The sequence below is a fragment of the Ailuropoda melanoleuca genome, chromosome 4, assembly GCF_002007445.2.
Source record: "Ailuropoda melanoleuca isolate Jingjing chromosome 4, ASM200744v2, whole genome shotgun sequence".
Taxonomy (NCBI): Eukaryota; Metazoa; Chordata; class Mammalia; order Carnivora; family Ursidae; genus Ailuropoda; species Ailuropoda melanoleuca.
Genome location: NC_048221.1, coordinates 1244386 through 1255761, shown reverse-complemented (window position 1 = coordinate 1255761; position 11376 = coordinate 1244386). Strand labels below are relative to the sequence as shown.

Here is an 11376-nt window from a genome sequence, read left to right as displayed (position 1 = left end):
GGGGCGGGGAGCGGGCGGCCGAGGAGCCGGGGGCGGCGGCGCTGCTGCGCGAGCCCGTCTACAACTGGCAGGCCACCAAGCCCACGCTGAAGGAGCGCTTCGCCTTCCTCTTCAACAACGAGGTGCTCTGCGACGTGCACTTCCTGGTGGGCAAGGGGCTCGGCGCGCAGCGCATCCCCGCGCACAGGTGGGCCGCCGCCCCGGGACCCCCGGGGNACCCCGCCAGGCCCCCCATCCACCCCTCAGGCCTCCGATACTAGCCATACCCTGGCCTTGGGACCCCCACCTCTCCACCCCACAGCGGACTGCTGGCTTTATGATGCCCAACCCTGCCGCCCAGTCCGGGATCTCCAGGCACAGCCACCCCCACCATCCTGCCCCCGTGACCTCCTGCACCAAGTGCCCCATCCATCCCCGGTGGTGATCCCCAGGCCCCCACCGGACCCCCGCCTCTTGAACCCAAGAGCCCAGACGCCTAAACCACATAACCCCTCAGTGATCCCAGTTCTGTGACACCCCAGCCCCATATCCGCCCCGGCCTCCAGGCTTTCTCTCTGAAAAAGGGGGCGTTGTTGGCCCTGGTCCGGCCCCCCTGCCAGTCTCCAGGGTGCAGCCCCAGACCCCGGGCAGGGTGGGACTGATGTCAGACTCCCCGTCCATTCCTGGTCTCTCGGACTCTCTCCCCCTTGTACTCCAGGGAACTGGGGGTTTGGGGCTCCCTGGGAGGGCTTCATGGGGGGAGGGGAACTGGGGGGCTTCTTGCCACTGGCCTGGAATGTTCCACAGCCTGCCGTGAGCAGTCCTCCCTGCCTTTCTGACGTGGCCTTTATTTAACCTGTGCCTTTGAGATGTTTCTTTCTGGCTTTTTCTTGGCTATTTATGCACAACTGGGTCTAGATTCCTGTCTGCAGAAGGTTCCAGGCCTGTGGTTGGGTCCCCAGGACCTTCTGTGGCTCCTCCCTCCCGTGTGTGTGTGTGTGTGTGTGTGTGTGTGTGTGTGTGTGTGTGTGTGTGTGCGCGCGCAGCCACATGTGCCTCACCCCCACCCAGGCCTGGAGTAGGGGGACTGATCCATGTGCGGGTCCCTCCCAGAAGCGCCCCCTCCCTCCTGGCCTCATGCCCATCCGTGCTTCTAAATGAGTGCTCAGCCCAGTCTGGCCTTTAAAGCTGCCCCCCTCCCTCAGCAAGCCGCAGGGAACACATGGAGCAGCAAGGTGAGGCTGCAGGACTCCTGCCTGCCTGACCCAAGCCCTTTGGGGCCAGTTGGATGCAGCTGGAAACCCCACAGGGAGGGGGAAGGGGGACCTCAGGGTTTCTGCTTCAGGGGAGCCAGCCCCCCCCCTCCGGGCACCACTAACCTTAGGACATGTACTCGATTGTGCATGGCTGTCGGTGGTGAAGAAGGGATGAGGGAGGTGGGTGTGGGGACCCCCAGAGAAGTGGGGGGAGGGGTGTGGTGCTGTTGGGGCTCAGGAGAATGGCAGGGCAGCGGGTGGCTGGGAGCAAGGGCTCTGGTAGGAGGGTCAGCCCGGCACGGTACTTAGTGAGGTCCTCTGAGAGCAGGAGGAAGATACAGGTCCCTGGGAGGGGATGACAGGGATCCGTGCCCCAAGCCGGTGGTGCTGAGCAGGGTGGGGAAGGGGGAAGGCCTGGAGACGAGAGGGGCTGGGTAGGCAGCAGGGGCCGGGCGCACTGTGGGCAGAGGGACAGTCTGCTTTGAAGGGGGCCTGGCTGCGGGTGGAGCCTGCAGGTGGCAGCTTGCTAGGGGAGGGAGAGTAGGGGGCTGTGGTGGTGGGCTCCCAGGCCCCGGCTCCAGCATCCTAGGGAAGGACAGGTGTGGCAGGGACGCGTCCAGGGCCAAGACACCTGGTGGAGAGACGGCCGGAGGCCATGTGGGTCTGGGGCCTCCGGCATGCGGGAACAGAGCAGTGGGAGGGGATGGGGCAGCCTGGGGGGCTGTGGATGGGAGAGAGGGGGGTGCTTAGGAATGGCTGTGAGAAGTCGCCCTGAAAGTGGGGTCTGGGATGAGGCTCTTCTGGGCACAGGGGTACATGCCTCCATGCCGACATTCACCTTCACCCACTGGACCCGTGGCTTCTCACACCAGTGGCCGGCCACACGAGTCCCGAGTCCCCAGGGTGGTTCTCTGCCATGCCGGGAGCTTGGCTTCCACTGGTCCCTGCAGGCTTCGGTCGTCCCCGGGCCCCAAGACTCCCTGAGTGTGTATGTCCAGACAGGGTCCGGGTCAGGATGATGATACTTTTCTTGTCCCATTTGCCCTGGCATTGATGCCCCACTATTGGGGCTTTACTGATAGAAGATTCTAGTTCTTTTTCTTTCTTTTCAGCCTTTGGGTTGTGATTTTGTACACTCTGGTGAAATTTTACCTGCAGTGGTTAGGTAGATGACTGCCCAGCGAGTAGGCCTGGGCTTTCTGTGCCTCAGTTTCCCCACCTGTGAACTGGGACTGACTCCACCCCAGGACTTCTGGCAGGATTGAGTTGGTGACCCAACCAAGTGCTTGTCACGGTGGTCCAGGTGAGCTTAAATATAGGTGGAGATTTAATCCAGGGCGAGAGGCAAGTAGCCCGAGGCCGTGGTGGAACAGAAGCTGAGTCTGGGATTGAGTGTGGAGGAGGTGGGCCTCGTCCTGGAGCCCGGCTGGGGCTGGTGTGTGCAGCTGCTCCCCGCCCAGGCCCAGGTCCCAGGAAGTGATGGTCACCCGATCATGGGGATACCTGGCATACTCCACTCGAGCCAGGGGCCAAGGTCAACTTCAGTGTGATGTCAAGCGGCCATCAGGGACCCCTGATGGAACGGGACCAGAAGGGTACCTCGCCTCTGTGTGTCCTCCCCAAACCCATAACCCCAATGTTGTGGGTTGAATGGTGGCCCCCAAAAAGGTGTGTCCACATGCCAGTCCCTGGTACCTGTGAGTGGGACCTTATTTGGAAAAAGGGTCTTTGCAGATGTGGTTAAGTTCAGGGTCTCGAGATGAGATCATCCTGCATTTTCTGGTGGGCTCTAAACCCAACGACGAGTGTCCTTACAAGAGACACGGTGGGGAGACAGAGGAGAAGCCCCGTGTGACCATGGAGGCAGGCACTGGCGTGCTGCGGCCACAGGCCAGGGGGCCCCAGGGCCCCACAGAGCTGGAAGAGGCAGGTAGGCCCTCCCCTGGCGCCTCCTGAGCGAGGGCCCTGCCTCAACTCGATCTGGGACTTCGGGCCTCCAGGCCGGGGGAGGATGAGCTGTGGTCGGGAGTTGCCCAGCGCGTGGTACCTAGCTAGAAAACCGAGAGCTCCAGACTGATCCCAGGAAGGCACCTGACAAATCCAGATCGCGGACATCCTGGAGGCTGTCAAGGTCACGGGGACAAGGAAAGGTGAAGATACTGCCACGCGCTAGGGACGCCTAAGGAGGTGACCAGATGCCACTTGGGCCCCCAGGTGCTGTCCTGGGGCAGAGAGAGGAGTCAGCGCCAGAACGCTGGAGCCGCCGCGGCTGAGGCCTACTCCAAGGAGCAGAGTGGGGGAGGGGCTTGTGCTAACTGCCCCCCCCCCGGAGGGGCCCTGGGCTCGGTGGGCATGGGCTCCGGGTACAGGCTGACCCGGGCAGGAACAAGAGGGCCGGCGTCCGTGTAGGCTGAGGAGTGGGCCCTGGCCCCTCGTCCGGAGTCTCTGCTTGGCCTTAATCCTGCACTGTTTTCCCCTCACCTTTTCCTTCTAACCTCCCGACGACGACGGCACCTCCATCGTGGGGCTGTTGGCCTGCTCCTCTCCTTCCCTGCTGCCTTCCGGCCCCGGGAGAAGGCCTGGCATACAGTAGGTGCTCAGTAACTGCACGGCACCCGCCCTGCCTGAAGCAGATGTCTGCGTTCCCTTGCCACTGGCTCTGAGGCAATGCTGCGTGTCTCCGGGGTGGGGTAGCCCCTCTGTGTAAGCTGGGCGCTCTGCAGAATCCGTATCTTAGACATCCGTGCTCGTACGGAAGATGGGGCAGTCTGTCTGTCTGGGGTCTCATTTCATCGATCGATCGTGTTCTGCGTAAGAGAACATGTGATGACTATGGCTTCACGGTCGGTCTTGAGAGCTGCTGGGGCCCATGTTCCCAAGTTTATTCCTTGTCAAGACTTTGGGCATCGGTCACCCACTGCATCAGACACATGGTGCTGGCGGGAAGCATCCCTGTCCCCATGCAGCCGACGTTCCAGTCCGGCATCAGCCAACTTAGGTAAATGGCCACGCAGCCTCTGTTCCCCGGACTTAATTCTGCCCAGCAGGATGGACCAGGTGTGGACAGCCCATCAGTGAATGAGCACGGCCATGTCCCAATAAAACTTTATTTGCAGAAGCAAGTGGTTGGCCGGCCCCTGGGCAGACTCCCGGCTCCTTAGGGTCTCTGGAATCAGCTTGTCACGTGCTGAAGGCATTTACTGGGAGGACGGGTCCCCCCCAGCGACACCAGGCTGGGGACAGCGAAGGTCAGGGTGTGGATCTGGGAGTGTGATGTCTCTCCATCTGTTCAGGGTGGTTTTTGTGTTCCTAGGACAGTTCTGTGGTTTTCTGCATACAGCTTTTGCACCCGTATTGCTGATTTTTGCTCACTTTTTTTTTCTCTCTTGTGAATAATCTTCATTATATTTTTCCAGCTGGTTCTTGCTGGGAAGCTATATGTTTTTTGCATATTTATTTCTGTCCGATTTGAACAGTTTCTGTCCAGATGCTTGCTCATGTTAATAATTGTTCCGTGGATTCTGTGGTCTGGCACCGTCCGGTAGATTTTCCTATGATGGTGGGAATGTTCTAGATTTACACGGTCCATCGCTAGCTGCATGTGGCTACCGAGCGTTTGAAACATAGCTGTTGCAACTGAGGAGTTCAGTCTTTAATTTTTTTTAAAAAAAGATTTTATTTATTTATGTGACAGAGAGACAGCCAGTGAGAGAGGGAACACAGCAAGGGGAGCGGGAGAGGAAGAAGCAGGCTCCCAGCGGAGGAGCCTGATGTGGGACTCGATCCCGGAATGCTGGGATCACGCCCTGAGCGGAAGGCAGACGCCCAACGCCTGTGCTACCCAGGCGCCCCCAGTCTTTAATTTTTAAAAAATATTTATCAGAGGGGCGCCTGGGTGGCACAGCGGTTAAGCGTCTGCCTTCAGCTCAGGGCATATTCCCGGCGTTATGGGATCGAGCCCCACATCGGGCTCCTCCGCTGGGAGCCTGCTTCTTCCTCTCCCACTCCCCCGCCTGTGCTCCCTCTCTCGCTGGCTGTCTCTATCTCTCTGTTGAATAAATAAATAAAATCTTAAAAAATAATATTTATCTGAGAGAGAGAGAGAGCACAAGCCAGGGGAGGGGCAGAGGGAGAAGCAGACTCCCTGCTGAGCCGGGAGCCCGATGCGGGACTCGAATCCGGACCCTGGGATCGTGACCTGAGCGGAAGGCAGACGCGGGACCGGCAGAGCCCCCCAGGCGCCTTCTCACTGCCCTTCTGATCACGGGCCGTTGCTCCACAGCGGAGGAGAGAGCGAGTCCGTGCTTTTCCTCAACTAACGGGACCACGGGCGCTGGTTCCCGACAGCTTCTCTCATGTGTCTCTGTTCGTGCTTGTGGGGAGTTTTCGTGAGGTGTGGGTCCCAAGCCCCTTTCCCGGAGTCGGGTCTGTGTGGCCTGACAAGTGTCTATGGAGAAGGTGTGCGCGGCCGTGTGGCCGCCACCCCAGGGGCCGTCCTGCGCACTTGCTGTCGTCAGCGGCCTGTCTGTCCTTTTCTGCTGTTCTTAGAAATTTCACGTAGTCACAGTGATACAGCATGTCATCTTCAGTCTGGCTTCTTGAAAGTGTTTGAGGGGCCCTGGGTGGCTTGATGGGTGAAGCATCTGCCTTCCGGCTCAGGTCATGATCCAGGGTCTTGGGATCGAGTCCCGCGTCAGGCTCTCTGCTCATCGGGCAGCGTGCGTCTCCCTCTCCCACTCCCCCTGCTCGTGCTCGCTCTCTCTCTCTGTCTCAAATAAAATCTTTAAATTAAAAAAATTTTAAAAAGTTTTTGGGATTCATCCACGCTGTTGTGTGTATCCGTACACTCGACCCTTGAACCACGGGGGGTTGGGGTGCCGGCCCCCCGCGCAGCCAAAAAATCCACGCGTACTTTCTGCCCTCACACCTCACCCACTGATAGGCTAGCGGGCCGCGAGCCTCACGGTTACACGCGCAGCGGGTTAACACGTGGTTCACATGCTTCATCTGTCATGTGCTGTGTTCTTAGAATAAGGAGAATCATAGGAAGAGAAAGGGCGTTTGCAGTCCCATGCTGCCTTGACTGAGAAACTTCGTTTGTGTGTGGACCCGCACTATTCGAGGGTCGGCTACAGCCCGGTTACCTTTTTTAATTTTAATTTTATTTATCTATTTGTTGGGGGAGGGTCAGAGGGAGAGGGAGAATCCCAAGCAAGCTTCATGCTCAGTGCACAGCCTGATGTGGGTCTCGATCTCATGACACTGAGACCATGACCTGAGCCAAAATCAAGAGTCCGAGGCTTGGGGCGCCTGGGTGGCACAGCGGTTAAGCGTCTGCCTTCGGCTCAGGGCGTGATCCCGGCGTTAAGGGATCGAGCCCCACATCAGGCTCCTCTGCTATGAGCCTGCTTCTTCCTCTCCCATTCCCCCTGCTTGTGTTCCCTCTCTCGCTGGCTGTCTCTTTCTCTGTCAAATAAATAAATAAAATCTTAAAAAAAAAAAAAAGAGTCCAAGGCTTAACCGACTGAACCACCGAGGCGCCCCGGCTCAGTTACGGTGATCGCTAAAGTAATTCAGGCGGTCTCTGAATCCCGCCTCAGCGACGGGCGTGGTGGGTCCGTTCACCAGCCGCCGGGTGGCCATGCCCAGTTCCTGCGCTCTGTGAGTGACGCTGCTGTGTGCGCTGGTGCTTGAGTCCGTGCAGACATGGTTCCTTTCCTCCTGGAGAAATACCTGGGAGCAGACCCTTGGAATTCAGGGGTAACTCTGACATTCTACAGTTTAAGAAAGCGCCAGCCGGGGGGGCTCAGTCGTTAAGCATCTGTCTGCCTTCAGCTCAGCTCATGATCCCGGGGTCATGGGATCGAGCCCTGCATCGAGCTCCGCATGGGGCCCCCCGCTCAGCAGGGAGCCTGCTTCTCCCTCTCCCTCTGCTGCTCCCCCTGCTTGTGCTCAGTCTCTCTCTTTCAAATAAATAGATAAAAATCTTTTAAAAAAAAGGAAAGCACCAGCCTGCTTTTTCCAGTGCGTCTGCGCCGTCGGCCCCCGCGGTGCTGGCCTTGTGGCTGCGCTCCTCCCTCCTCCTCCGTCTTCTGGGAGAGTCTGCCCGAAGTCACCGTCCCTTCTGAAACGTTTGGGGGGCTTCCCTCCGGGGAGAGGTCTCCAGGGGCCCGTTCACCTGTGTTTGCATGTGTTCCGAGCTTGTCCTTTGGGAGTCTCCTGGCGGTTTGCGTCTTCCCAGGACATCGTCCCTTCGTCTCAGCTGTCCTAATGTGTTGGCATGAAACTGTTCTGAAAGTCGCTCCTCTTCTCAAGGCTCCGCAGCGATGTTCCCGGCTTCGCGGCCTGCGTCTCTTCCGTGGGCAGCGGGTTCTGTGCGCCCCTGCGGCCGGGCTCACAAGGTCTCGCTGTCCCGTTAGCGTCCTTCTCTCCTGGGGTTGGGTTTGCTCCCCGCCGTCTGGACGCCTGAGGCAGAGCCCCCCTCGCTGATTCCCGGGCTTCGCCTCGTGGATTCGCGACGTTCGCTTCTAACGGCGCCTCTTTTCCCGTGGCGGGTCGTGTTTTCATTTTCAGGGCAGCTGAGATCTTTTCTCGTTTGCCACGCGTTGCTTCCTGCACCTGACGTGTGTTGGTTCCCAAACACACGGGGATGTCTCGGATTTCCCTTGGTTGTGGACGGACACTTTAATCCCTCTGTCTGGGGAGCACGCTCTGGCTGATGTCGGCACGGGCCATGTACTCCTGGTGACCGTTGTGTGTGCGCGGGGAGGGCCCCCAGAGGTGGGTCAATTAGGCCGGCTGTGCCAGGCCGGCCACAGTCTGTGCCCCGCTCGGCCGGCCTTCCAGAACGGTCCGGAAGCTCCAGGTCTGGTTGTCCGGTTGTCAGTTGTCTTTCTCCTTCAACACTCAGTTTCTGCTTTGTGTATGCATGGAGGCCATTGGCAGGTGCGTGCTCGTCCATGACTGTCCCCTGTTGCTGGAGCACTGGCCCCCCAAGCTCAGGAAATGGGCGTCTTCAGTGAGATCCTCATCCCGACGCCCGTCGTGTCGGATTCACGCGGTCTCTGCTTGCGGGCTGTGCCTTCCTCACCCCCCCCACTCCCACTGTGTCTTTGCATGTCATGCAGTGGCGTGCGTCCTTCCCGGGGCATCGTGGCCAAGGCCCGCCAAGGCCAGCCGGCCCCACGCTGGTGGTCTGGAGCACCAGCACTGTCCCCTCTGAGCGGCTCTCCCCGGGGACACTGTGAGGCTGTGCACACCCCCCGTGTCTTCTCCGTGGTGCCTGCTGGCCGTCCAGCAAGGGATGAGGGTTTTCACCGGACACTCTAGCTTGGATGGTTGCCGGGCAGTGGTTGTCTGCGTCCGTAACTGCCCCTGCATTTGTTAGCTGGAATTCTAAAGGCAAGAGCTGTGCCCTCGTCCTCATTGCTCTGCTCACTCGGTTGCATAATCGTCCGTCCTTGTGGACGTGGGTATGTGCTCTATCCAGTGCCCGTATTGTTGGTGGCTCACAGTGCCCCAGACTTGGCCGTCCCGTGGCCTCTTAACGCTTCCCCATCACGCTTGGAGCATTTCTTTACTTCCTGCCTCTCAGATACTCCAAGCTCATCTTATCCTTTCCCTGCTCCGGCCCTGGAACCCGCCAGGTCTCCAAGGAACCGGTCCCGTTTGTTGGTGTGGGGCGTAGACACCAAGCTCCGGGCTCTGGGCGTCCCCTCGCCGCCGGGGTGCCCGTGTGTCGAGCCCTTCCCAGCAGACAGAGCTGGAGTGCAACCCTCACATGCCTGTGCTTGCTTCTGGTCCCCATGCCTCTGTCTCCAGGTCAGCACCCCAGAATCCGTGCTGGCCCCCTTGCACGTGTCACCCCTTTGTCCTTGGAGGAGAACCCAGCTTGCACCTTCCAGGACACACCTGCTCCGTGCACAGCCCCGAACACACGACTCCGCTTGGGGGCCATGTGGAGGAAGTGCAGGGCTGTGGCCCTTCCTGGGAGCCGTGAGCGTGTTGAGCAGGGCAGCGCTTTTGTCCCTGGCTCCTTGGCCTTCACCCCCTTTCCCAGAATACTTAGGTGTTCCCGCCTCATTCGGGCAGTTTGTCATCGTTCTGTTCTTCTGTGAAGTTTGTAAATACAACCAGTCACCATCGTAACCGTCTCCAGGCGCACAGCTCCGCGGCATGAAGCACACGCACCCTGTCCTGCAGCCCCCCGCCCCGTCTCCAGAACGTTCCATCTCCCCACACAGAGACTCTGTCCCCAGGAAGCACGGACTCCCCACCCCCTGCTCCAGCCCTGGCTCCCACCAGCTCCTCTCTGTCTGTGTGGACAGGACGCCTCTGGGGACCTCCTGGGAGTGGGGTCCTGCGGGATGTGTCCTTCTGGGTCTGGCTGCTCTCGCTGAGCCCGGTGTCCTCAGGGTCCCTCCATGTCGTGGCCGGTGTCAGGGTCCCTTCCGTTCTAGGGCTGGGTCGTGTTCCATGTGTGGATGGACTGTGCTGTGTATCCTTCATGCACGGACGCTGGGGCGCAGCCCCCTTCTGGCCGCTGTGACACACGCTCTGTGAACACAGGTGTACAGGGCGTGTGGACGCGTGTGCTCGTTTCTCTCGCGTGTGCACCAGGTGTGGAACTGCTGGGTCACGTGGTGGCTTGTGTTTGGCCAGCAGGGGAGCCGCCAGACAGTTTGCACAGTGGCCGCATAGCTCGCATTCCCGCCGGCCACGCCCCGGGTTCTGGCTCTCCACACCTGGGTCACCTCTCGTCCCGGCCCACGGTCTGCATGGTTCACCCCGGCCGTCTTCGTGGGGCGGAGGCGGCGTCCCCCCAGGGGCACATCGGCGCTCAGCGCTCGGAGAAGGGAGGGGAGGAGACCTGCGACTGGGAGGCCAGCCAGGCGAGGAGGGCTGGAGGCGCGAGGGGTCTGAGCGGAGGGCCGACGGGGTGCAGGAGCTGGAGGGGGCGGCCTTTCTGGGGCGCGGGTTGGGGGCCATGCTGCTGACGAGGGCGCGGGGGGCGCGTGAGGTCCGTGACCTCCCGTGTCGGGTGGCTCGGCATAGACACGGGAGGCGCAGTCGCCGGCCTCTTACTGCTGCTTCGAATCCATGTCCATGTCCAGCAGGAGGGAAGGGAGGGACAAGAAGGCCCCTCGTTTATGGAACGCGTGTGGGAGCGCGGTGAGGGGCCGGGGACCCGCCGCGGGCTAAACAAGCGTCGGGGCCTCCGAGGACATGGTGAGGCCAGCAGCCGCCTGGGGCAGGACTGCCGGGCGCCGCCGAAGCCAAGCCGCCCGCACACGGGCTGGCAGGACCACGGAGGGGTTTCCTGTCCCTGTCCTGGGGCCAGATGTCCGAGGTCGAGGTGTCGCGGGGCCACGCTCCCTCCGGAGGCCCCGGGGAGGGTCCTTCCTGCTTCTCCCAGCTCCTGGGGTTCCAGGGGCCCCCGGGCTCGTGGCCATGTCCCTCCTGTGTCTGTATCTATCACCACGTGGCTTCTCTCCTCTTATGAGGACACCAGCGTGGGACTAGGGCCACCGTGCTCCCATATGACCTCATGTGAACCAGTCATGTCCAAGAAGACAATTTCCAAGTGAGGTCCCATTCCGGCATTCCAGGTGGACGTGATTTTGGGGGAGGCTGTTCTCCCCACTAGACTCGGTCTACCCTCTGGCCTTCTGTCTCGGGTCTGGTCCTCGGATGTGCCCAAGCCCCGTGCCGCACGGCGACCCGAATAGGGCTTGGGAGGTGCGCCCCAGGACAGAGGAGAAGGCAGGAGCCGGGGAAGGAGGTCCTTCTCCACATTAACAGTCAGGGGCTGCCCAGCCTGGCGTTCGCTGGGAGTCGTGGATGGGCAAAGGCTGGGAAGGAGGATGTGGGGGCTGCTCTGAGCCCCGCATACCTCACGATGGGGACCCTGGGAGTAGGTGTGATGCAGGGGCCTTGTGGACCCAGAGACGGGTGCTCTGGGGCAGACGGGCTGCAGGGTGAGCCCTGGGGACCGCGGGCGGACAGCACAGAGCGGGCGGCCCCCATGGAGTGCTCCGGCTGGGGGGGTGGGCACCTCACTGCTTGTCCTCACCCACTGGGCCTTCCTGTCCTTGAGCTGAGAAATCATGGGCAGGTGGGACCGTGTGGTCACATCACACTG

The 11376-nt window shown here is 60.6% G+C and overlaps 1 protein-coding gene across 1 annotated transcript in view; it reads left to right on the top strand.

Annotated features, from left to right (window-relative positions):
- The first annotated feature begins 6 nt into the window (after positions 1-6).
- BTBD2 (BTB domain containing 2) overlaps positions 7-11376 on the top strand; it is a 20230-nt gene continuing 8860 nt past the window's right edge. The window contains 1 exon segment of the mRNA XM_034660005.1: positions 7-187. The gene's annotated coding sequence lies outside the window, so the exon portion shown is untranslated.